The sequence below is a fragment of the Aythya fuligula genome, chromosome 7 (assembly GCF_009819795.1).
Source record: "Aythya fuligula isolate bAytFul2 chromosome 7, bAytFul2.pri, whole genome shotgun sequence".
Lineage (NCBI taxonomy): Eukaryota > Metazoa > Chordata > Aves > Anseriformes > Anatidae > Aythya > Aythya fuligula.
The window spans coordinates 3,696,199-3,719,472 of NC_045565.1; positions in this window are offsets into that span (position 1 = coordinate 3,696,199).

Consider the following 23,274-nt stretch of genomic DNA (forward strand, 5'->3'; position numbering starts at 1 on the left):
ATTTGGTCTTCGTTTATTCAGCAGGAGTATCGTGTCAGTGACCTAAGAATCGAAGTCTGTTACGGATACATAATCTTCTTACAGTCGTATTAAGTAAATGAATGCCATGTTAGCTCCAGGGTATCTATATTTTGATCATTAGCATATGATCATTTGCTTCACATGACCTCACTTTTCTGGCATGTACCACAAACCTGAAGAAATTTCTAGTATTGTCTCCAGCATATTTCAATCCAAAAATGGTATTAATTTTTCATCTTGCTCTCTCCTTCTTAGAGGCCTTTTCCCTTTCCCTTTCCCTTTTCCGTATCACTAAATACAAACCAAACTGAAACCGAATGCTCAGTTCCAAACTGTTGAAACAAAACTTTAAAATTGCTATTAGAAATACCTTCTTACTGTTGTATAGATCTTATCTGGCACAATGTTCTGGCAGTCTCACAGTTTCACGTACAACAGGAGCATTAGCATCCATGTAAACCATTCCTGCTGTCACCAACCATAGCACTAGAAGCTTCTGTATCCTTGAAACGATCCTTTCACAGATAGCTTAATTTTGTGCTTGCTTTCCAATTCAGTTCTTTGTTTCTCAGAACTTCTTGTTGAAATGTATTTCCGGTATATCTTCATATTGCAAAGATCTTGGATTTCATATTTGTAAAGTTCTCCTGGATCTGTTTTCCTGAAAGTTGATTCATTTTCCCTCAGCAAATAGCAGTCATATTTGTCTATTAAGTCTTGGGGAATCTGTGTTAAATTTTTTTTCAACTTCTTAGTTTCCGCATTTTACATTCCAGCTCCTCTAAAGCTTATCTTCTCTGGTGAGAGATTCTCTTTATACCAAGACTATCTGACCCTGAGGATCTGGTGCTTTTGAATCCCTTCTGGTAACTTCCCTGCATAGCTTCTTCATTCTTGGCTTCTTGTGTCTTGCTCTAATGCTTCCTTTAGCTGTCTGTGAATGACTTCAGAGTTTTCATCCCTTCTTGCTGCCACATATTCTCCTCTTTTCCCTTACTTGCTCACACTCTGTTGTAACAAACATTCCTTGGTTAGTTTCTTCTGCATGAGCTTGTCTTGTTTTTTGTTTTGTCCTTGTGGGCACATGGATATTCTTCCATGGATAGCATGCTTTTCTCATCTCATTTCTGTTCTGTATTTGAGGTTGATGAATCTGGAACTTGAGGTAAAATCAGGATGCACTCAGAGTCGATGTGTCTTGTGGTGTGGCCTGTATGATCCACAGTATGAGTCACTGCAATAAAACCTAATCACTTTATGGTTAGGCTGGAGAGATTTAAAACTGCTACATTTTTGATCAATATTTCTCCATTCCCTTATTCTCTGATTTAGGTGTAAAAATACAGACCCTGAAAACAATTTATAAGTGTTAAAAGCAGATTCTCTTCTTCCAATTTACTTTGCTCATGCAGTACAAACTGATCTTGATTTGTCCTTTTACAGTAGCTGTTTTTGGAATTCATGAGAAGAAAAGAAAACATGACAGAGTCAGAGATGAAGCCTGCTGCTTTCACATCTTTGTCTAGCACCGAGCTTGCTGCCTGGGCTCAACGAGGAGAAACTTCCACTGACTTGCATGGGTCAGGATGGTTTTTAATGTGAGTAAAGTCAGGAGAGTCTGCCATGAGTGGAAGTTGTGATACGTCATGGATACCCTAAGTATAGCTGCCTGAGATTTTTTACATTTCTTGTGGTAATTACTGCATTTGGGTAGCCGTTAGCTTTTAGGCATGACATGCTGCCTTACTGACCAATAATAAGATTGGGATGGTTGTGTTGCTAATCAGTGAAGGAAATGGTTGCAATCAAATTAATGGATTGGTGTTAATGAGTGTATCTGTCTGTTTGGAAGAGTGTTCGGTTTTGCTTGCTTATTTATTTTCTGTGATAGAATTACTGTGGACAAATGTTCATTTTAGCGGTATTAATAAGTTCATTAACATATAATCAGTCTAACAAATTGTGTTTTTAAAAGTTTAATCTTAAAGAGCTGCAAATAGAAGCTAATTAGCTACGTAGGGCTACAGCAATCACTGCTTAGTGGTAATTGATTGATTGAAAAAGTGGTAGGAGTTTTCAGGAGTAGTTTCAAAATGTGTAAGTGGTTATTAGAGTGAAAGCCTATCAGTGGCCTGAAATATTTATTAAAGGTTATCTGATGGCTTTTAATGTCTCATTCTCTTGTCAGTTAGAATAGGGGATTTTTGCAGATATTAGAAAAACATTTCAGTCTTGCTCTTTTTCTTGTAATTAGCAGATTGGTATGGGAAAATGTCACTAGGGTATGGTGATGTTTCCTGATGCGCAGGAGATAATGTTTCTGAGTGTAATCAGCAGCCTTTTAAAATTGATTTTGCAGCCATGATGTAACAAGATATCAAAGTAAAACACTTCAGTAATTTCACATAGTTTATTTTGTTTAGCTTTTGCAAATTATGTAAGGATTATCTATTAACTGGATAATCTTTACAAGGGTTTGAAAAAGAAGAGAAAACTGTACATACTCAACAAAATACGTATTCTTTTGACTTGGCAATTACAAGTAGGTAAAGATTTTCCTACATTAGAGACAACTTTATATCCCAATGCATTAATTTCACTGAATATGTATCTTAGAGTTTATCAGTTTGGTGAACTGCAGTAATGTAGGGCCAGATACTAAACTGATATAAAAAGGTTTAATTTGCATGACATTCACATCTATGAAATCAGTATGTCTTAAGTGAATGTTTGCCCATTCTCCCAAAAAAGTGAGGATTCTGATACCAATAGTCTTCAATTGGTGTTAGTTCACGTACATAACAGGAGGCTGTCAAGAGCAGAGTAATCATCTGCAAAAAGGATACATGAATGTTTCAGGACCGGGTTGAGCTATAGTCATAGGGATTGTAAGTTCACAGTGTGACGCCAAATGTGAGGGTATATTTTCATCCTAATAAAATTCAAGAGCCAGAAGAAGCAATTGGAGAAATCTCATTATTGAATTATGATCTCGTAGGACTTCAGAGAAGGAATTCTACCAGTGATGGAGTGGGACTTCATGAGATGTTGTAACCGTAAGTCTCCAGACATTCTACAAAAAGAACCCAACTCTCTCCTCTATGTTATTTTTTGACATCTTGATCAGTAGGCAGACACTTGACCATGATAAAGTAGTGTGTCTGTCACTGTAATACTCGGACATCTCCCAAATAATATTTATTGTATTTATGGGTCAATTAATTTATCCGATATCCAAAACTGAACTGGAAATACAGAGCATACTGGCACATTCAGTCCTTGCTCAAAAAAAAAACAAAAAACCAAAAAGAAACCAAACAACTAAAGATAAGGGATAGGGAGACACAGAGTCTGGGACCCGTACCATCATTTACGACCTCCTCATCCCATACCCGTGAATTGGAAGATGTCTGGAGGATTCAAGAACATACAGTGAAGCTGCTGAGAAGGACAAAGATGCTTTATGAGTCTCCTACTGTGAGAAATTGAGCAAGAAGTGAATGAATAATAGTCCCAAGATAGAAAACTATACCACAAGCAAGAAGACTGGAACAGCAGCCATCTCAGGCAAGAGTAAAATAAGGAGTAAGGAGCAATGTGACAGTGTGAGCAAGAGAGGTTCCCGCTCCAAAAACTAATCAGAACCAGGGAGCGTGGACTTGAAGTAGAGCCAAAGCACTATACCAAAGGAATTAAATAGAAGCAGAAGTAGCAGCTGTCATCAGGAAGCAAGGAGAGCTTGATTTGTAGGCTAATGAAAAGTTCAGGGAACATGCTATTTGACTAAAAAACTTCAGAAATGCTGACTGAATCGGAACCAGCTCTATAGTTCTGAAGGACGTTAAGGTGTATTGTGGAGACGAGTCTTGAATCTTGGGCAGACGGCTTGCTTGGAGTTTAATCTTAAATTGGTTTAAGTGAAACATCCATGTGCAGTAGGGTGGCCGTTTGAGGGCCAGTGTTTGCCCACTGCATGTGCTGACTTCTGCGTTGAAGACAGAGGCTGTATAGCTGAGACGTGTGTAGGTGGGAAGCAGACAGAGATGGGTTATGCTCCCAGAACAGTCACAGTGCTGCGAACAGGAGCACCTACTGAAACAGACAAAGCCAAGGGATCATGCTGAGAGGAGCTGGGACCCAGCATTGTGTCATCAAGAGAGGATACTGCTGCTAGGCCTTTCTAGCAAAAAAAATACGGGAAGCTTTAGGAGAGCTGCTGTGCAAACAGCAATAGAGGAGTAATTAAAAATGATTTCATGAACTAGAGACAGTCAAAACCAGTAGGCATGGCTAGAACTTCATTCCCTTACTGACCTCGAGGAAAAATGTCCTAAGAAAGGCTGTATTGTGCTACCCTAAGCAGAGAGATTCTGCCAAAAAGCCATTTACTGAGCTGTGTTCAGTAACCGAAACAGCAGACAGGACCTAGAAGGCAGCTGTCAGATGTTCCCTATGAATGCCAGGAAGCACATTAAGTTACATATGATCTGAAGGTAATTTTTTCCTCCATTTCACACCTGTATACCTTTAATGAACAGTAATAGAGTAATGGGCCTGTTTTTATGGAAGGTAATGAGCCCCAAAAACATGAATTGTGTTTGAGTCATACTTGTATCAGCTTAGAATCAGAGGTATTGAGGTTCTTTGTATGTCCTCCATCTTACAGGAATATCTCCTGAATTTTGGCAGTTCACAAAAACAATCAACCTTTTCAGCGTTTTAACATGCAGCTGTGTGTGTGCACTGCATAGTTGAGGCAATAGAGAAAACAGGTGTGCTGCAATTCCTGCTGGGTTTGCAGTGTGCTTTCACCCGCCTCTTAGCACAGGATGCAGTGGGACCACAGGAATAAGATCAGCATGCAATCCCCATTGTTCTGAGATCATTAACATTTTCTTTTATTTTTTTTTAACCTTTATTTCGTTCTTAAGTGAAGAATTCTGTCTATAGTTGTAGGAATCATGTGTTTATGACCGTATTAGTTCACATTTCATGGGGAACATATTTGGGGTGAGGGCAAGTTCTGTTAAGTACAGATTTCCTGTAAGAAGGTTGACCCTTGACTCCAGTCTGTTAAAAGAAAGAAATGCATTAGAGGAACAGATGGTGTAGCTTTTTACCACTGAGTACTGTTGTTACTTGAGTGGAAGGTTCAGAAACTATTTACGTTTGTTGTTCTGCTTTGTTGTTTGTTTTTTTTTTTAATTTTTTAAAGAACTGTGCTGTTAGATGGGAGTGCTAGGTAATCTGTGTATTCTATGATCCATTTTTAATACATTACATGGTATTGAAGAAATAGACCTATTAGGTAAAATACCAAGTTCTTCAACATTGTCTTTTTATCTTGTCTTTTTATTATTTTTCTAAAGAAAAACACCCCCAAAAAAACCAAACAAACAAAAGAAAAAAAACTAGGCAACAACTACATACGATGGTTCTGCAAAATATTTTACTGTTCTCTCAGGTATATGTGGTATGGTTTAATATGAAAATAAACATGCTGGCCTTTTTTTTTTTTTTTAGTATAGGAAGAATTATTGTTAGCTATGTACTTACTCTGTAAGGTACAGTGTCACATTGTTGATTAAATCAGTAACAGATACCGTTTATAGGAATTGCAGGAATCTACATTAAGTATTCAAAATCCGTATTAGCTGGAGAAGTAACAGTGTCATCTTACAGAAAAGAAATTTTGCTTTTAAGAAACAGATACGAAACCTCTTCAGTGAATCTATGTAGAAGACACTAGGTGCATGCTTCCCTGCAGGAGTGAACTTCAGAGAAACTGTGAACATTGAGGCCCCTGTTGGGCTGAAGGAGGCAGTGAGTACTGACACGTTCCTGAATTAGCAGAGCTGAATTAATATTTGAACACTATGGCTGGTCTGGCAGCTCTGACATTAAGCTGTGTTCTTGAGCTATTAAGCCTGCTTTGTGAATTGAACATGAGAGGAAGCGTACAGTATGAAATGCGGTGTGCTTCGGTTCAGGACTGTCTTTATGCATGTCTTAAATCAGTCCTGGTTTAGGAAAATGTTGAAGCTTATATTTGAATATCATTCACTTCAGTGAGAAGAATGTTGGTGTTTTAGTTTTCTTAAAGTCCAAAGTTGTAATTACTGGAAATCATTATTAAAGAACGCTGTATTCCTTACGTTAATATTACCTTGTGATAAAATATAGTTGAGAATTATTAGGAGAAATTATTACCCTTATGTACCATAAGTGAAAGACAGTTATGTGGGAATGAGGGGCTGTACTAGCTGAAATTATGAGAAAAATGATAAATGAAAAGAGCAAAATATTTACATTTTTAAAGAGTTATTCATAATAAAGTGTTTATTATACTTGCCACCTGCTTTCAGGGGCTGGGAGATATGTATATATAGATATATGTACACACACACATACACATTTATTTATGTTTCTATAGAGCCAGGTAAAGCAAAGCAAGTTTGTTTGTTTGTTTTTTCTTCAAGTTTAGCTAGATAGTATTTTCAGTTGGAAAACATAATTTCTTTACCTTAGTTTTCAAAGTTTTGTGTTGAAGTGCAGCTGCTTCAGAATAAGGTATTATTCTAGACTAAGGAACAAAGTGGTTTTATTAGTGTTAATACCAGATAAAGAGTAAAATAAAATAGATAAAATGTGATAATTTACAAAATTCAGTGTTCTATAATAATTTTGTTTACTGGAAAAGCATTTGAATCTAAGAAGTTTTCCATGGGAGAGAGGCAGGAGGACTATTACACTATTTCCTATGCCTAACTGAACAAGATGTATTTAAAATTACAGAGTGCTGTTACTCTGTGTGCCTAGATTCTAAATCCAAATGAAACTGTCTCTTAAAAAGTAATGCATGCAGTAGAGAAGTTTTCTTCTGTGCCCATGTCCTCGGTTAGGCTCCTCTTCTTCAGTGATTTTAATGAGTGCTATTCCATGGAAGAAATGTCAATTTTGTTATAATCCCTCTATACATTTTTGGTTGGATTTCATGGCTCAAATGTTTCCATTCATAGAATGATAGAAAAGCTGTGTTCTTCTGCCCTAACTGCATGCATTCTGTGACAGCAACAAAGCCCTCAACTTATGGTCTTAGATTGCTATTCCAGTGGAAGAGGTACTGTATGGCGAACTGCATATGATACGGTAGTTTGGGGTGAGCTTTAAGTTACATGGTAAATATAGGATGTTTCATGCTGTTCTTAACCACGTAAAGCACAGTTCTGAATCAAAGTTTTTCTGCTAGAAACAAGATAAGTCCATTCTGGACTGATATTTTTAAATGGAAAAAAAAAAAATTAACATTTCTATGGACATTTGACCAATTGTCTTGAAATTTTGCCCGAAAGGTTTCCTTATTCTTCAAAGAGAATGTTAGAGCTTTAGAAATACGAAGATGAGTTTAAAGGTAATGCAGGGAGAAAAATTGGAAATTAAAATGTCAGATGCATTTAGCCCTCTCTCCATAATAAGTCCATTCACTGATTAAATTATGAGCAGACCCAGCTTTCTGTGTTCAGCATGCTTTTAGGCCAGATTTATGACACTTTGAGAGAAGTACCTGCTTAAGAGCCAAACCTAGGATAGTTTTGTTAGCTGTATTTTAATTAGTATTTCTTTCTTGGAAGTCCTAAGACACTGCTGAGTGCCTACATATTGTCAAGCCACTCTGTAAGACTGAGACACCAAAGGAAGTAGGAACTAGTCTTAATGATATATAAAATCTCATCTAAACCACGAAGCTCTTAACTGAGTGAAATACATTTAAGGTGCTTGAAGTATGAAGCTGATATTTTAGTAACAAAAATGCGTGGACATAACAATTTCAAAAAAGTGCTGGAGCACTGAGCAATCTGCAGTCACTGTGCTGATGTGTAGGGTTGACTGACATACAGTGAAGTTAGAAGTTCTCATGTTCTGTTGAATGCTCAGTTTTAATGCCCTGTGTTGTTTTGTTGTTTTATTTTTTTATTTTTTATTTTTTCCGCCCCAGTGATCTTTAACGTTCAGTCAAAGAATGAGAAATGAGGATTGTAATGTTAAACTGGCTACCTCTGAATGCAGTCCTCTTTCATGAATGCCAGTTAACTTCTGGTACTGTGGTGGTTCAACCCCATTTATTTCACTGGAGTAAGCGATGGATATTGCAACATTGGGAGTTTTCTGAACTTAAGTGACAAAAACATTGTCAAAAAACTAACGACTGAAAGCTATCAGAGACATAATTAAAAGGATGATCCCAGATGTGAGCTTATGGCAGATATATCAGCCATTCAAACACTCTTCTCTTGTCCTGCACCTCAGTGCAAGCAGCCAGTGAGTGGAATCACCCGGTGCCTTCGATACCTGGGAGAGCACCATCATGTCAGGACTGTGAGAGCTAGTAGCTGCCAGACTCTTATTTTTCTGTTTTTGATTCTTTCAGTTGCCTCAGTTTTCCCTTTATTTCAGTTGTTGTCCCAAGTATCATGTTTCCCGTGTTTTCTTTTCTCCGTCTTCCCTTTCTTCCCTTCCAAGGTTGTGTTCGGGTTTGGCTGTTCCAGTTGCAAGAGGAAAATCAGTACAAAATTTATTTTTTTTAGTTTGATTTGTGACAGGGAAGGTGACAACATCGCATGATTACTTTTCTTTTTTTTTATTTTAACATCCATACCATTGGGTTGTAGTTTGCTTTTGCTTAGTTTTTGTTGTATATGCATTATAGCTGTGAGAACAAAAAACAGGCTTTGTAATGACATTTTTTCTACCTGTTCTGTAAAATACTAATTTTTGCATGTATACTTCCACTATTTCCACATTGCTGTGCTTGTAAATAAGTTGTGATCACCAAAAGAATATTTCCATTGCTAATGAGAAGTACCTTGCTGTCAAATATAAATTATTCATTGCTTTTCATGTCATATGCTCTTGATCAAAGAAACTTCTCTTTAATTCTTATAATAGTTAACAAATCTCCCTACGTATGAAGTCTTTTTCTTCAAAACGTTTTTATGCACTGTTTAATTTTTAACTTTTCTAAGTTTTGAACTCCACTTTTTTATTAAAAAAAAAGCAGCTGAGCTCAGTATACAATATTATATAAGTGAAACTCCATAAACATGCATAGTAAATACTATATTTCTGTTATATCATTCTGCTGCCTAGTTTAATAAAGCCTCAAGATCCAGAGCTCACAGGCATGATGGCAATAAAACACGATATTAATAATCTCTTATAAGAGAAAATTGACATTAGATCTAACGTAAAACTGACATAAAATCCTGAGTCTAAAACAAGAATGCTTGTTGTTCTAAAATGTAATTCAGATCTTTTCTAAACAGCCATTTTGTGCATTTACTAAACATACAGGAATACAAACCCATTAATGCACTGAAAACCAGAGATGGAGTTGACAAAGGCAAATGGTAAAGGCTTAGGTTTCACTAGCTGGTGATGAAATCATGCTACTTTGGGAGATGGGAAGTGTGGTCAGTAACGCAAGCATGTGATGTAGCACACTATTTAAAAAGTCACAGAGAGAAGGGATCTGCTTTCAGCATCTGATATTTGCCCCAATTCCTTGTCTTTTTTTTTTTTTTTTTTTTTTTTAACCTTCCCCAAAATGTTCTTCCCTTTTTGCTCCTTTTTCCCAGAGTTAATTTTCAGCGTTTTCCTGATAACTTTCATATTCTTCTGATTTTTTTCTCAGACTTGGAAGACTTGAGTTGCAGTTAGTTCCCTTTTCTTACATTAAATACTTTCACATGCTGTAAGGTAGCTGGGTACCATTTTCTCTATAGTCTCTGTTGCTCAGTTGTCATATAACAATCATGATTTTAGCAGCCCACTGGCATGCGATTATGTGAGCATAGACAACATCTAGTCTCTAAATTAATGGCTATGTAGGTAAAATTGTTGGATGTGTATTTATTAGAATGGTTTGGATTTTGGCTTTTAATTTCTTTAAAAAAAATACTATTGACTGCACAGTCAAGGACTAATCTTACACTTCTTGTTAGTTTTGATAAACTAATATCCTTTAGGGCTTGATTTCAAAGCGTTTATTTTTGGTTGTACTAAAACAGAAATGGAACAGAAACTTACTGGCTTGATTTGAATCTCTTAGAATAGAATGTAAGTACATTGTTTAGCATTCTCTTGTGAATCAGGGTAGAACAAATCTTCTGTGGATTATAATCTAATGCCAGGACTTTATTTCTAGAACACAACTAGTAGGCTGAATTATGTTCACTTCCCTGTGTTGAAGCTTTTGATTTACTTCGGTTTCAAGACTGTGGAATAATAGAACTTCGTACTTGTGCTGCTTGTGCATAAATCTTTACCGTATAAACTAAAAGTAATGGATATAGCTAGTGTTCCTTATTCATATTCATTTCTGCCAACAAAAGGGATTGTATCAGACAGCATGTGCTAAACTTGTACGGAGGAGGGACTTAAGTAATTACTTGGCTTTGGAAAATTGTACGTGTATGGTTTAAAGGATCACTAGTATTTAGAGGAATGTGTTTGGACTGCAGAATAACTTGCCTCCATCTCTGTCTGCTGAGCCTTCCATAAAATTCAAGTACAGGAGCAATGAACTGTATTGCCATAAAAATCCTTCATACTTTCCCCTTTCTGTACAGTGGACTTGGCTCACACTGGCTGGACAGTTGATTGCAGTGGGTAAATGCTGATCTGTAAAGCCCAAATGAATACTTTGAAACAGTTGTGCTGTCTTGAAATTCCAAACCCAATTTCAGTAGCATTTACTATATGCAGCTGTAAATTAATATTCTGAGGAGATGAAATAAGATGGTAGCATGAAGACACCACAAAGAGCCCTTTACATCAGTTGATGAGAATTTTCACAGAAATTAATATATAACATTTTGGTGTGAAATAGCTGCCACTGTAGGAGATGAGATCAACGGTATTTCACTGCTTCATAGTGTTTCTATCTAATGTCTCCATTTCTGACACTTCTTAAAAAACTGTTACAACTCTGCATGTACTCAGTAGGTCTGTCCAAAATACTTGTCTCCAACCATAGTGCTTTTCCTGTTAGGAAGTTGTTTGTGAGCAGATTCTGAATTGTGCAAAGTTTCAGCTAGTAACAAAAGTTTGCCAAATAGTTTGCACAAACAAATCTAAGGTTGAAGTGCACTGTAAAATATTTATCTTACGCCTTCCTTGTGAGAAGTCATTTAAATCAGGGAAGATATTAAAAAACCCTTTGCTATGACTTACCTGGCCTCTATACATGAAGCAAACAGTTTTTGCTTGCGTTCGTAACTGATTAATTAGACTGGCAAACACTGCGGAACAAAATGCTATGTTTGCATATTGAGTTTTTGTATTTATGTGTGAAGTAATGTTTTTAAGTCTGTAAGCCAAACATTCAGAAACTAGAAAATTCCCTAATTACAGTAACAATCGAGCTCTTTCTCCATTTGCAGTTTGATACTACGCTGGAACTTAAAAGCATGACTCACGCAGTGTGTGCACCTTTTCCATTTGGCATATGCCTGGTTGGCTTCTCAGAGAGAGCAGTGCACTCCCCTCCTCACCCAGCGGATGCTGTGCTGCTACCTTCGATGCCATCCTCAAACCCTGCTCTGAACACGAACCCCGCATTTCCTCATAGACTTCTCAGGTACCCATAACTGCATTTTCCGCATTCTTCTTTCTCACTATACTCCTGCAAAATGAATAGCTGTTGGTCATTGTTTATGATAGAACATACTGCAGAGGTTTAATGACGTGTAACCTCCAATAAGGGTTTAATCTTATATTGACTACACTGTTGTAATACATAAGATGCACATTTTAAAGGCGGCCTTAGACTTAGCAGGTTCCACTACTATGAGTTTTTAGAGTTTTATGGTGTAACTTTAATAATATTTTTTACATATCTGATGTGCTTCTGACAACTTTATCAAAAAATAAGTAAAAAAAATAACCAGACCTGAGTCGAACTTCCTGACTGTCAGGGTTCTGGCAGTGTGCACAGTGAGACCCCTGGGCTCTCCCCTACAGGCTCTGTGATATTGGGGATTACTCTGTAAATGCAGCAGCTCCAGAAGGCAGAGGACACTCTACTCGTAAGTTTCACAGATAATTGTTGGCACAGAGGGTGGAAGTTGGGTTCAGTTACAAGCTGCGATGGGAATTGGTCCAATGAATAGAGAATGCTCTGCCTGTGTCCTTCAAGCTTTAGATTCCTTCTGCACCATCTTTATATCCTGCCCCACAATGAATCCTTTCTGGCAGACTTCTCATACTAGTCCCTTTTTCCTCATGAGAAGTATTCAAGCCAGCCCTGCTAAGGATTTTTAATGACATTTCTATTCTTCCTGCTTTTTAAACTGTAGACCTCAGACAGTCTTCAGTGCTTTTTGTCCAGTCTGTATATTTGCTCTTTCTTCTGTCCTAACAGAGATCTGTTGACACTGTCCTATTCAAGCAGATGGAAAAAATGATGGCTGTGACAGAAAGGACAAGCTTCTTTCAAGTCTTTTTTTTTTCAACAAGGTAAGAATGAGAAATCATTTCAAATAAAGTCAGCTTTTTTTTTTTTTTTAATCTTTGAGATGTGGGGGTGGAGGCAACCATGATTGTCCTCAGTTGTGTTTAAAATGCATGAGTAATTTTGGCTGATTTTTTTAAGTCAGTCTAGGATGTAATTATGACTTAGGAAAGCTTTATGCAAAATCCTTGCATTTTTGAGAAATGTTAAATAATTACATAATTGTAGTCTAAGTAATACAAAATCTGAAGAGTTTTAGCATTAGAGGGTGTTGTTACCTGTGCTTAATCCCAATGCTTTTGAAGGAGACACAATTCAGTCTAATGGAATACTCTCATTTGCATGTTCATCACCTTTTATAATATGTCATTTAATATGTTTAATATTTGCTGTGCTAAAATAACATTAATTATACAGTAATGTTGATATAAAACTTGTTTCTGTGATGTTACAAAATTTCCTGTGTCATGCAGTTTTGTTGATAGCCATTGCCCAGATAAAATGTACTGCACTGCTGCAGTCCTCAGGTCTGTCTTCATTCCTGTGTGTGACGTGCAGTCACAGTCTGTCGTGTGCCAGGAGCTATGTGTGATGTATCAAGGAACATGATGGGAAAGAGCCACATCAGTGCCAGAGCTGGGACCTGTGCTGCCCCGCAGTCCGTTAGGAAGAGAACTTGCTAGTATGTTATCTTGGCTCCTGTCTGGCCACATCCAGAGGGAACTAGTTTGTCAGTCACTGTTGCAAGTCATGAAGCCAAGTAAGAAATAGATGATTAGAAGTTGAAAGAACAACAAAAGAAGACTTCCTTGCCAAAAAGACAGAGCTCTGAGCATTTACAGAAAATTAAGCCTTATAGGTAAATTATAATTAATGGTATTTCATTTATTTGAAGGGACGTCATCAATATCATTGTCATTACATTATAGCACAGTTATTTTGAAAGAATGTCTTACAAGTTTCTTTAGGTACACTTTCAGTTCTTGCATAGACTTCAATTTACTAATAACATTTTTGGCATTAACCTGACGTTATTTTACTTAAATACATAAATTCTTATATAGTGCAATTAAAAATATTTTCCTTAGTGCTTAAGCATAATTTTAAAATCTGAAACTGTACATTATCATGTTAAAATCTGCAATGCAGAAAAAATTCTAGTATTGACAATAACAGAATAAAAAGTCATGACAAAGAGGGAAATGCACCAGAGAAAAGCTGGGAGAAATGATCTGTGATATCATTTCATATAATTTAATCTATTATTTTTTGACCGCGATTAACTGGATAAGAAGCAATGGGCTTGGAATCTCAGAAAACAAAAGCAAAAACATTTCAAGTTATTAGAAACTATTTGTGTCAGAAAGCGGGAAAATATGTTGCTGGAAAAGCTGTAGAATCTCTAGTATTGGAGTTATTTAAGAACATGGTAGACACAGATGTGTCAGAATGAAATAAATATAGGCAGCTGGCAAGGGGATAGAATAAATAACCCTTATTTTTTGTCACTGGAAGCTATGAAGGCATTGAAGAAAGAAAATGAAAGTACATGCAATATTTTTAGTTTCACATGGGGAAATACAGGCAAAGACTTTACATGACACGTGATGGGAAATTTCTGTGCAGCTCCAAGGAGATATTTACTGAGCTGATTCCTCAGTACTACACGTTTAGAGATGAATTTGAGGGGCTCAGTAATGAACAAGAATGGGGATAAAAGGAAAAATGTTAATGAAATGTGGGTTTTTCCTTTTCTAAAGCATAATCCACTTTCAACTCACTCAACTTTGTTAAACTCCCTTGAAAATCTCATTCCCCAGCACTGTTTTATAACTGGCTCGTGTAACCTGACTACAGGGAAAGAAAAAGCAGCATTATGCTATGGGATTTCTTTTCTGCTATTTTCCACTTCAAAGGATAATTAATTTATTAAGAAGGAATTACTGTGGCTGGTGGACTTCCACTGTAGCTAGGTACCATCAATGTGTTTTCAGTCCTTTAAATGCCTGTCATGTGCTGGAATCAGAGTTCTTGACCTAAGAAGTTAGAAAACTGGGCAAAGATAGAAATGAGCGGAGTGGTTAAAGACATACCTTTTTACACCTGAGAATTTCAGAAGAGCCTTAAGGGACACAGGCATTAATTTCCTATTCAAATACTGTATAGAGTTGAGAGCCTAACATCTCTTGGCAGATAAACCCCAGAGGTTTAGGACTGCTCTGTAGTGGAGTGGAAAAGAAACTTGTCCTATTCTCATACAGTTGGTGTAAGTTTAAATATTTCAAAAGCAAGTTAAACTGTAATTTCCTTTGCTTGGCAAAGTCACAGGGCCATTCATACGTGCTGCTCTCAGTCAAACCTCCTTCTTACCACCTAGTGTCTGACAATGCTTCATAATGCCTTAAAATTTAAAAGCTCCATTCCAACAGTACTGAGATTTAGGTTTATTAAAAGCTCATGTTCATAACTCTGCACAAGAATTCATTTCTCTCTTAGGGACAGAAATGAAAAGACTGAACCAACTATAAATGTGACTTACCAGCATCATGATAACAATTCTCTTTTTTTTTTTTTATTTTGTCCTAACTGTTGCCCTAAGAACAGATTGGGTTCCCCTTCCCCCCCACACACACACCTTTTTTTTTTCCCACCTTTAAAGAGAAGTGCAGCTGGTGTCACCTGTGTATTAGTTGAAACTGAAACATTGCCATGTATCAATGCTCATGTCTCAGACCAGTTAGACGGGGACTTCTGGCATGAGTATTTTGAAGGCAACTGCTACCAAATGGAAATCATCTTGTAGTTAACTTTTCCCCTCTCAGAACTGAAACATTTTCCATACCAAGTAATATGGTAAAGAACTACTGTGCAACTGAAATACATGGTTCTTGGAGAGTGCTAATGACATTTACACTGGCTGCAGCAACCTCAGGGGTTGATCTTTTGATGTTCTGCTGATAAGATTACCAGCATTTCAGTTCTTCAGAGTTTGAAAATAAATCCTTAGAGAAAACAGCTACATCCACAGCATTTTATTCTTAAATTTGATAAAGGCCATTATGATGTTAGAGAAAATAGTGTTTGTTCATTAAAGTGTTTATCAGGACTGTTGTGCCCCTGAGAACTCGAGGAATCTTGTTGATCTGGAATGAACTTTCCTTCCCTGCTCTGTGCCTTCCTTTGGCACAACGTCCCTGAAGGGCCTCTGGAGGCAGTGTCACCTACTTACAGTGTGATTCTGTGGTATTTTTGGCCTGTAGATTCATGTTAACATTAAGACACCATTTTCTTTGTGCATTAGGCAAAATTCTTGTCTATTGCAGAGGCAGCAGCACTGACATGACTGTTAAGTGAGGCTAAATGAGCCTGCAGTATGCGGTGGCTTTCATTGCATGGTTATATAGCTGACGGTCAGAATTCAGATGTGGATTTCTTTCAATGGAAAGAAATGTGTATCCAGAGGACATTTTTTTCTATTGCTGGTGATTTTACTGCAGGTGATTGAAAGGTAGAATCTTAAATACAGATTGAATTAGTTGTTACTATACTCATTTCAACTGGGCTAGTAGCAACAAGCAATTAAAAGTGGGCATTTAAAACATGTGTTAGTGGTCATTTTGATTCACAAATGGTCTGGTAAATAATTTCTTATACAGAAAAAGTTCCTGTTAGACTTCAGAAGAAACTGATCCTGAACACTAACACTTCAGTATGTAGCCAGAACTCACATAACTTGTCAAACATTTATATTCTGTGTTGGGGAGGAATGATGACTTAAATCTAAAGGGAGGTGTTTTTAGTTAGATGGTCTGTTAGACTCGCATCAACACAACATCTACAGGTGTTTTAAAAGCATCAGCATGAAGCTGATGGGAGAAATTACAGAAAGTGATTTGAGGGTGGTATAAGTAATGGCATGGGAAGAAGCTAATTGGAATTGAAAGATTCTTGAGAAAGTGAGTTACTTGCATAAGCACTGGGATACAGGTTTTTCAGCCTGGTAGCCTGGTGGTTAGCACACTTACTTTGTAGTCACAGTAAACATTTAATTTCCTTTAAGCAAAGCTCAAAGCAGAAAAGAAAAAGACAAAAGATAAAAGTTCTGTTACAGTTCATGCCAGAACTATTACACATCCCATCTTCCCTCTGTATTCTAGAGCCGTGTCACCTTGCTGTTTCTTACATGATCAATATCTTTTACCCTCTACTGCCAGTTCACCCGGTTCAATCAGGCCAATACTTCTGCTCCCAGTTAGGCTTGATAAAACAGCAAGATTTGTCTGTGGAAATGTTAATGATCTATGGCTTCTGTCTGCAAAGGGAAAGGCATGACCTGCCAGCTTTGTGGTGAGGTATACACCGTGCAGAGATGGTTTGTATACCTTCTGAAAAAAGAGAATTTAGGACTGGTCATTCAGAAAACTTCACTGTATGAAAGTACGTGAAAAATTGGATAGACACAAAGAAAGAGTTCTGCGGTAGAGTCTCAACAGATGTTTCATTAAAAGACACTGATTTTTTCCAGCATAGTATCTAACCCTGTCTCTGGGGCTGTTTCCTGACATCAGTCTCTCTTTCATTTCCATAGTTTAAAAATCTGTTTTGGATTTCTAGAAGAGGTTAAGAACTATAAAGCTAAAGTAAAGGGTAGTTTAGAAATGACTAATAAGAAAATCCATGGATATGGAAGGTTTTCTAAATTATATTTGTTCAAATTATGCTTATGTAAAAGCTTCAGTGTGTTGTGGGTTCTGGGTCTTCCTCTTTACTTTGTTAGCCAGGAGAACAGCATACAGAGAATCCATAACTTGGCTACCCCTCTGCACTTCTGTTCTCTGCACTGGGGTGATTTCCTAGGGCTGGGACCAAAGGAGAATCAGGCTAGTTTACATGGCAGATTAGTTTGCATGGTTGTATTTGGGGATTTTGCTGAACTGCTTGGTTTTGAGTTTTCCTTGTCTTAACAATTTAAATTAAATTTAACTTGAAAACATAAAGTTTGCTTAAGTTATAAATAGCTATGCAGTCTGTTTAGGTGTATCTTGTAATTGATCTCACGTAATCAGAGATCATAATTCACTGAGGACTTTTTAAATACTCCTTTTCACATCCAAGAGAAAATATCCCAAGATTCAGGAGGCTGTCATTGCTCAGTTCTACTGAGGATAGCCCACTGGCAAACAGTTTTTTGCACTTAAGCACATTATTAATGTATGGTTTAGTTGTTTACTTTGTATTGCAAGGATATTTTTTTATTCTGTAGAGGATACCTGGAAATTATATTCTATTCCATCTCTTTGTAAATCATGCAAATACCTAAATTTTGTGACCAACAGAGGTGTGGATTTTCTAAAGAGAGAGAGAGATGGTTACATGGTGTGTGTAAAAGCATGCCAAAATGATCCTCAGCACCTTGTTATTTTATATTTTAATCTAAGTTTATTTTGATTTTAAAAAATCAAGACAATAGGCTATTAAAACAAATAATAATAAAAATTACCTCACAGTCGTTCTGTAGTAGAAACACTAAAAGCAAGAAATTGCAATTGAAATAAGATTTACCTGTCTTAGAGATTGATTTTTCTTACAGGTGTAAAATGATATTACTCTGTTTATGTGCTTGAATTTGTTCTAAAGAGCACTACAAATGAGTGCTTAGAGGCCAAGAGTTGAACATACATAAAATGATTTAGTCTGTCTTCGAAAGTAACCTTCTTTTGTGCTTACGTTACTTTCTGCTCTCAAAGAATTGTTGATGCTTTTGTACCTGTAGTTAGAAAGGGAACAGCGATGTGTGAAGTTGATAGTATTTTCTGCTAAAATGATAAAGCTTTTGAGAATGATGCTTGCTTTAATACCAGAGTTTTGCATGGGAAGATAGGGTGCAGATGAGATGAGGCTTAATTAAACAATACAGAGAATAATAAAGGTATTAGTAACAGTCTCAGCTGATGAGGAAAAGGCACAAAACAATCCACCCTGATTTATGTTTCCACAAGACAGTGCTTCATCAGAAATGAAAATGAAATAGAACTGCGTCCTGAAAAAAGCAGGGTACTATGGTGCCTGAATTTTAGGCTCCTATTCTTTGGAATATGTAAAGCTGAATCCATACCACACATTCTGATTGCCTTTAAAGTAAGAGAGCAACATTTGAATTTAGGCGTCCTGAAGTTGTAAGGCTGCTCATTTGGAGTTATTGGAGGGGGAGGTTGGTAATTGTTTTCCCTTCTGTTTAGAAGTTCTGGAGTTCCCAAATCCTTCCTAAATCCTTATAGAGATGTGGCCCATTCTCTTTAGTTTTATGTTCTCGATGGCTGTGAAATACTGAAAGAAGTTGGATATGATAGTGTCATAAAGAGTCTATAAATAGCATTACAGTCTACATTATGATTCCAGGAGTTGTGGTGCAATTATCTGTGCTGCATGCTGAGTGGAGCAAGAGCGAGAGGAATGAGCTGCTGGGAGAGGAATTCGGGTAAAAGGACGATGTAATCAATATCTGTACATCATCACCACAGGTATTTGCAGATGCATGTCTAGAGGTAGTCTTCCAAACTAAAGACTGATCATGTAAAAATGGTTGATTGTGTATTCCTTACTGTACATTAGTATCCTGAATTATCCTTGATGAGAGAGCTACCAGTGCTTCATAAGAGAAGCTCTGTACAGTTGGAAATTGGGATGTGCTTGGCCATTACTTTAACTGAGGCCAGAATTTCACTGCATATCTAGCTTGGTAGGTTAATTTAGGTCTTCCATTCTTTGACTCCATTATCTTGTTCATTTAGGGGCTTAGGGATTTTCTTGTTTCCAGCTGGAAGAATTAAAGTAAATTTCAGTAATCTTTTTCAGCCTTTTCTTTCTCTGTTCTGTAGAGATTTGTATTCAAAAATTGTCAGACATTAAAAATCCACATTTCATTTGTGATTGTCATTTAATATTTTGTCCAAAAATACCTTTGTTTACCATCTTGATGTAATTAGATGCTCTAGGCAATAAGATCGATGCTGGAATTTTTTGCTTAGTTCTTTAGAGGTGCAGAGATGGCCCTTGTTGCAAGCTCTGTAACTAATCATGCATACTGTACAGTATGTATAGCTACATATAATAAGCTGTAGTTCTGGCAAAAGCCTGATGGTTTGGGAAATACAAGGATGAGAGGCACCAAAGAGATCACAAACTACATAACTCTTATTGCTTTGGGATTTTTTAGGCCATAATTTCAGAGGGCATAGGTTTAAAATTTCAAATGGGAAAGGGATAGGTTGAGGGGAAAAAAAAAAAAAAAAAAAAAAAAAGCTGCTGGAGACACTTTTTTCAGCGTGGGGCTTTCTCCTTGTTGACCGTGCAGGGTTCCTCAAGCTTTTACTGTGAGGATCACTCTTGAGCAGAAGCATTTTTTCCTAGTAAAATAGATAGTAAATTTGAATAAACTGATTTCCTTCTTTCCTAACTTGTATAGAAAGTTTCATTTAGCAAAAGTGGGTATTAAATATAACCATGTAATAACAGTATAAGGTTGTAGCCAGATCACGAGAACACCAGCTCTGAACTCTGCAGTCAAGACAAACGGATACCAGAATGTGGTATCACAAATGATTTTGCTTCTAAAAAGGTTTACAGAGAGGAGAAAACTTGAAATGGATTAGAAATGTGGCTTCTGAGAAAGACAAAGTAAATATATAAGTATTGGGGTGGGGTCTTAATATATAAGCTGATTGTAAAACCTGTTAAAGTCATCAGTGAAACTTCTCAGTAAAGTCAAGACTGCAAGCAATGACAGATTTTGAAATGTAAAATACATATGGGTGGCGTGTGGCATTGCAGACTGGCTCTGTGCCACGTCTGTCTAGCTGCTCGGCTCTGGAGGTGATTTAAACCAATGCAGAAATAATACTTCCATCTTTTTCCCTCTGCCTCTTAGAAAAATGGAAACTAAAGTAATAGTACTGGGAAAAAGAAAAAAAAAAATCCTTTTGCCCTTTCTCTGTTTTGTCTCAAGGATCAGCCTTTCTGCATGTCAGTTTTCTGTGGCTGATGGAAGTCTTTTCCTCTCACACTACTCTGTGCTTCGAAGTAATAGAGCATGGGGACAAGTGCCGTGTTTGTTGATGTTAACGCGTTGTTTCTGTGTAGGGTGCTTTCTGCTTTTGTCAGTTTTGTGTGGCCAGGACAGAAACGCTGGGTGCAAGGCCCCTTCCTGGGCGCCGGGCCGCATGGCAGCGCGCTGCGCCCGCCAGGCGCGGCCTTTGGCGCCTTCCCGCCCAGCCGTGAGGGGGCGCGTGACGGTGGCTCGCGACCAACGGTTTTTTTTCGTAACGGCCGTTAACGGCCGGCGGGCACGCGCACCCCTCAGGGACTTCTCCACAGGGAATGTCGGGGTCCGAGCTCCCCGACACCGTGAGGAAAAGCCCAAGGCTCCCCATGGTTCCTAGCGGTGAAAATGTGAGGAGTCGAGAGCTTTTCTTTCTTACTGCCCTTTCTAGTTGCGTAGGGTGGGAATCTGCCCCCTCGTTGGAGTCGGGCTGAAGGAAAGGTTCTCTCCCTTTCCTTTGTGTTCTAAGCGTTCGGAGAGTATCTGAGAGGAGACCCAATGAGTATTACAGAGAGGGTATTTTACTGCACGTTGGTCAGAAATTGTTACCTTGTCCAAAACAGAGTTTATGTTGCTTGATGCTACACGTTAAAAAAAACACGTAAACCTGCTTTTGGAAGTGTGTCAGAGGGGTGAAGCTCGTCCTGTGGCAATGTTTGTTAAATGGAACAGTCCTGCTCCTCACAGTTCTGCTCCACAGGAGGGGAAAATCTTTTTCAAGTGGTGTGGTATTGAATCAGTGCATATAAAAACATTTATTTTCAGTCTTTTATAAGGATGTTGTTACTGATAAAGAATAAAACAGTTAACAATCTTAGGCATGCGTTTTCAACAACTGTTGTGCCTCTTGTATGTGGCTGTTTCTCACCTTTAGATATTATTTAGCAGTGCTACAGGTACAAAGTTCCCCAAATATGAGAATCCTTTGTCAAATTTCTTGTAAATTAAGAGAGAAGTTTTTGTATAATATAGTTCTAAATTCAAAAAAGGAAACCGCTGTAATTTGATTGTGTTATGTGTTATTCCTGAACAGAAAATGACTTTTTCAGTTTAATATGAGTTACAGTTTTCCTTCTATTTCTTTTGTTTTCCCCTAACCTTAAAAGCTGCCTGTGTATCAGCTGAATATTGAAACATTTTTGGAAAGGCTTCCCTATTTCAGGGGACATAAGCTATTATTTTAAAGCAAAATAGGATTGTATTGCTTATATTGGGTCTGTACATTATACAATCATTGTATTACAGTGTTTTGAATTGCAAATGTGAGGGAAAGTCTGTTTCTAGGAAATACTCGTTTTGCAACTGTTAGAAGTGTTTTTGTGTGGTTTTGGAGACTTTTTTTTGAAGTAGATAAAAATAAGGGTTGCATAATCAAATTCCATTTGTACATCTATCAAACTCAATGTGGTTGTCTGTTAGTCCTCATACCAGCTGCATGGCTCATGCTGTTAATAACATAGGGTATAAAAATTCTTCTTTTTATCATTGTTATCTCACCAGTCATATTTAGGCTTTTTTTTTTTTTCTCCACAGCTGCCCAGTATTAGAAACCAAGGATATATATCAGGACAATAATTATTTAATGTTTTGCAAAATACAAGAATTCTTCAAAACTGCATTTCTCTGCTGGAATAGGCAATGATCTTGGGATAATTACAATGATAAGTAATGATTGCTATAGTTCAGGTGATATGGCCCTAGCATTAAGTACGTTTTTATGGCAATAAGAAAATATTCTTGAACAGGAAAACACTCATGACTGTGAGATAAAAGAGCTATTGTGACAATAGCTCTGGTATTAACAGTGTTTTAGTGCTTTAGCAGTCCCATTCAAGGTCTACTTAATGGCACTGCTATTCATTTACTTAAGAAGTAATGCTGATTAGCCTGGTTTTATTCTCTACTACATTTTCTGTTTAGTTGCTGTGTTTTTTGTTTGTTTGGTTGTTTTTTTTTGAGTCGTGTGAGAGATTCTTTCACGCCTTCTTTTCCCATGTAGGGGTTCATCGTTGTCTGAGACATGTATATGTAGAGTCATTCTTAAAATCTGTTAAAATGCCTCCAGCCTTTAAAACAGCAGGTAGGAGTTGAGGAGAAAAATACATTCATACCTAGAATTTCTAATTAACTACAGGATGCACATATGACTAAGATCCCTTGTTGTTCTTAGGGAAGTGATATGCTACCAATTAGATTTCTTTCCCTTTCTTAAAAGCTACTCAGTAAGCACAGTGATAGGCTCTTTGTTGTACAATATTAGATTATATTCCCAAAAGTATAACACAGCTGCTGTATCTGCAGAATTCAGGATTTTAATAAAGATGATTTATACTGTCTTTGACAACAATGAAACCTATTTGGCAAGTACAATAGAATAATATGTCAGAGATTGATTTCTTAATATACTCTGAAAATTTGACTTCTCTTTAATGTATTATTTTACACTAATTGGTTAATACAAGTATCATTCGTACAATTTTGAACTACTTCTTTCTCTCAAAAAATATTTTAGAACAAAAAAAACATTTATTGATCAGAAGAGATTTCATTATTTCTGCCTTCTTTTTTATTTCTGTGTCCTCAAGCATCTAAGCTTTTATTTTTCCCCTGTCAGAAGTAGAAATCAGATGAATTATTTCTGTGG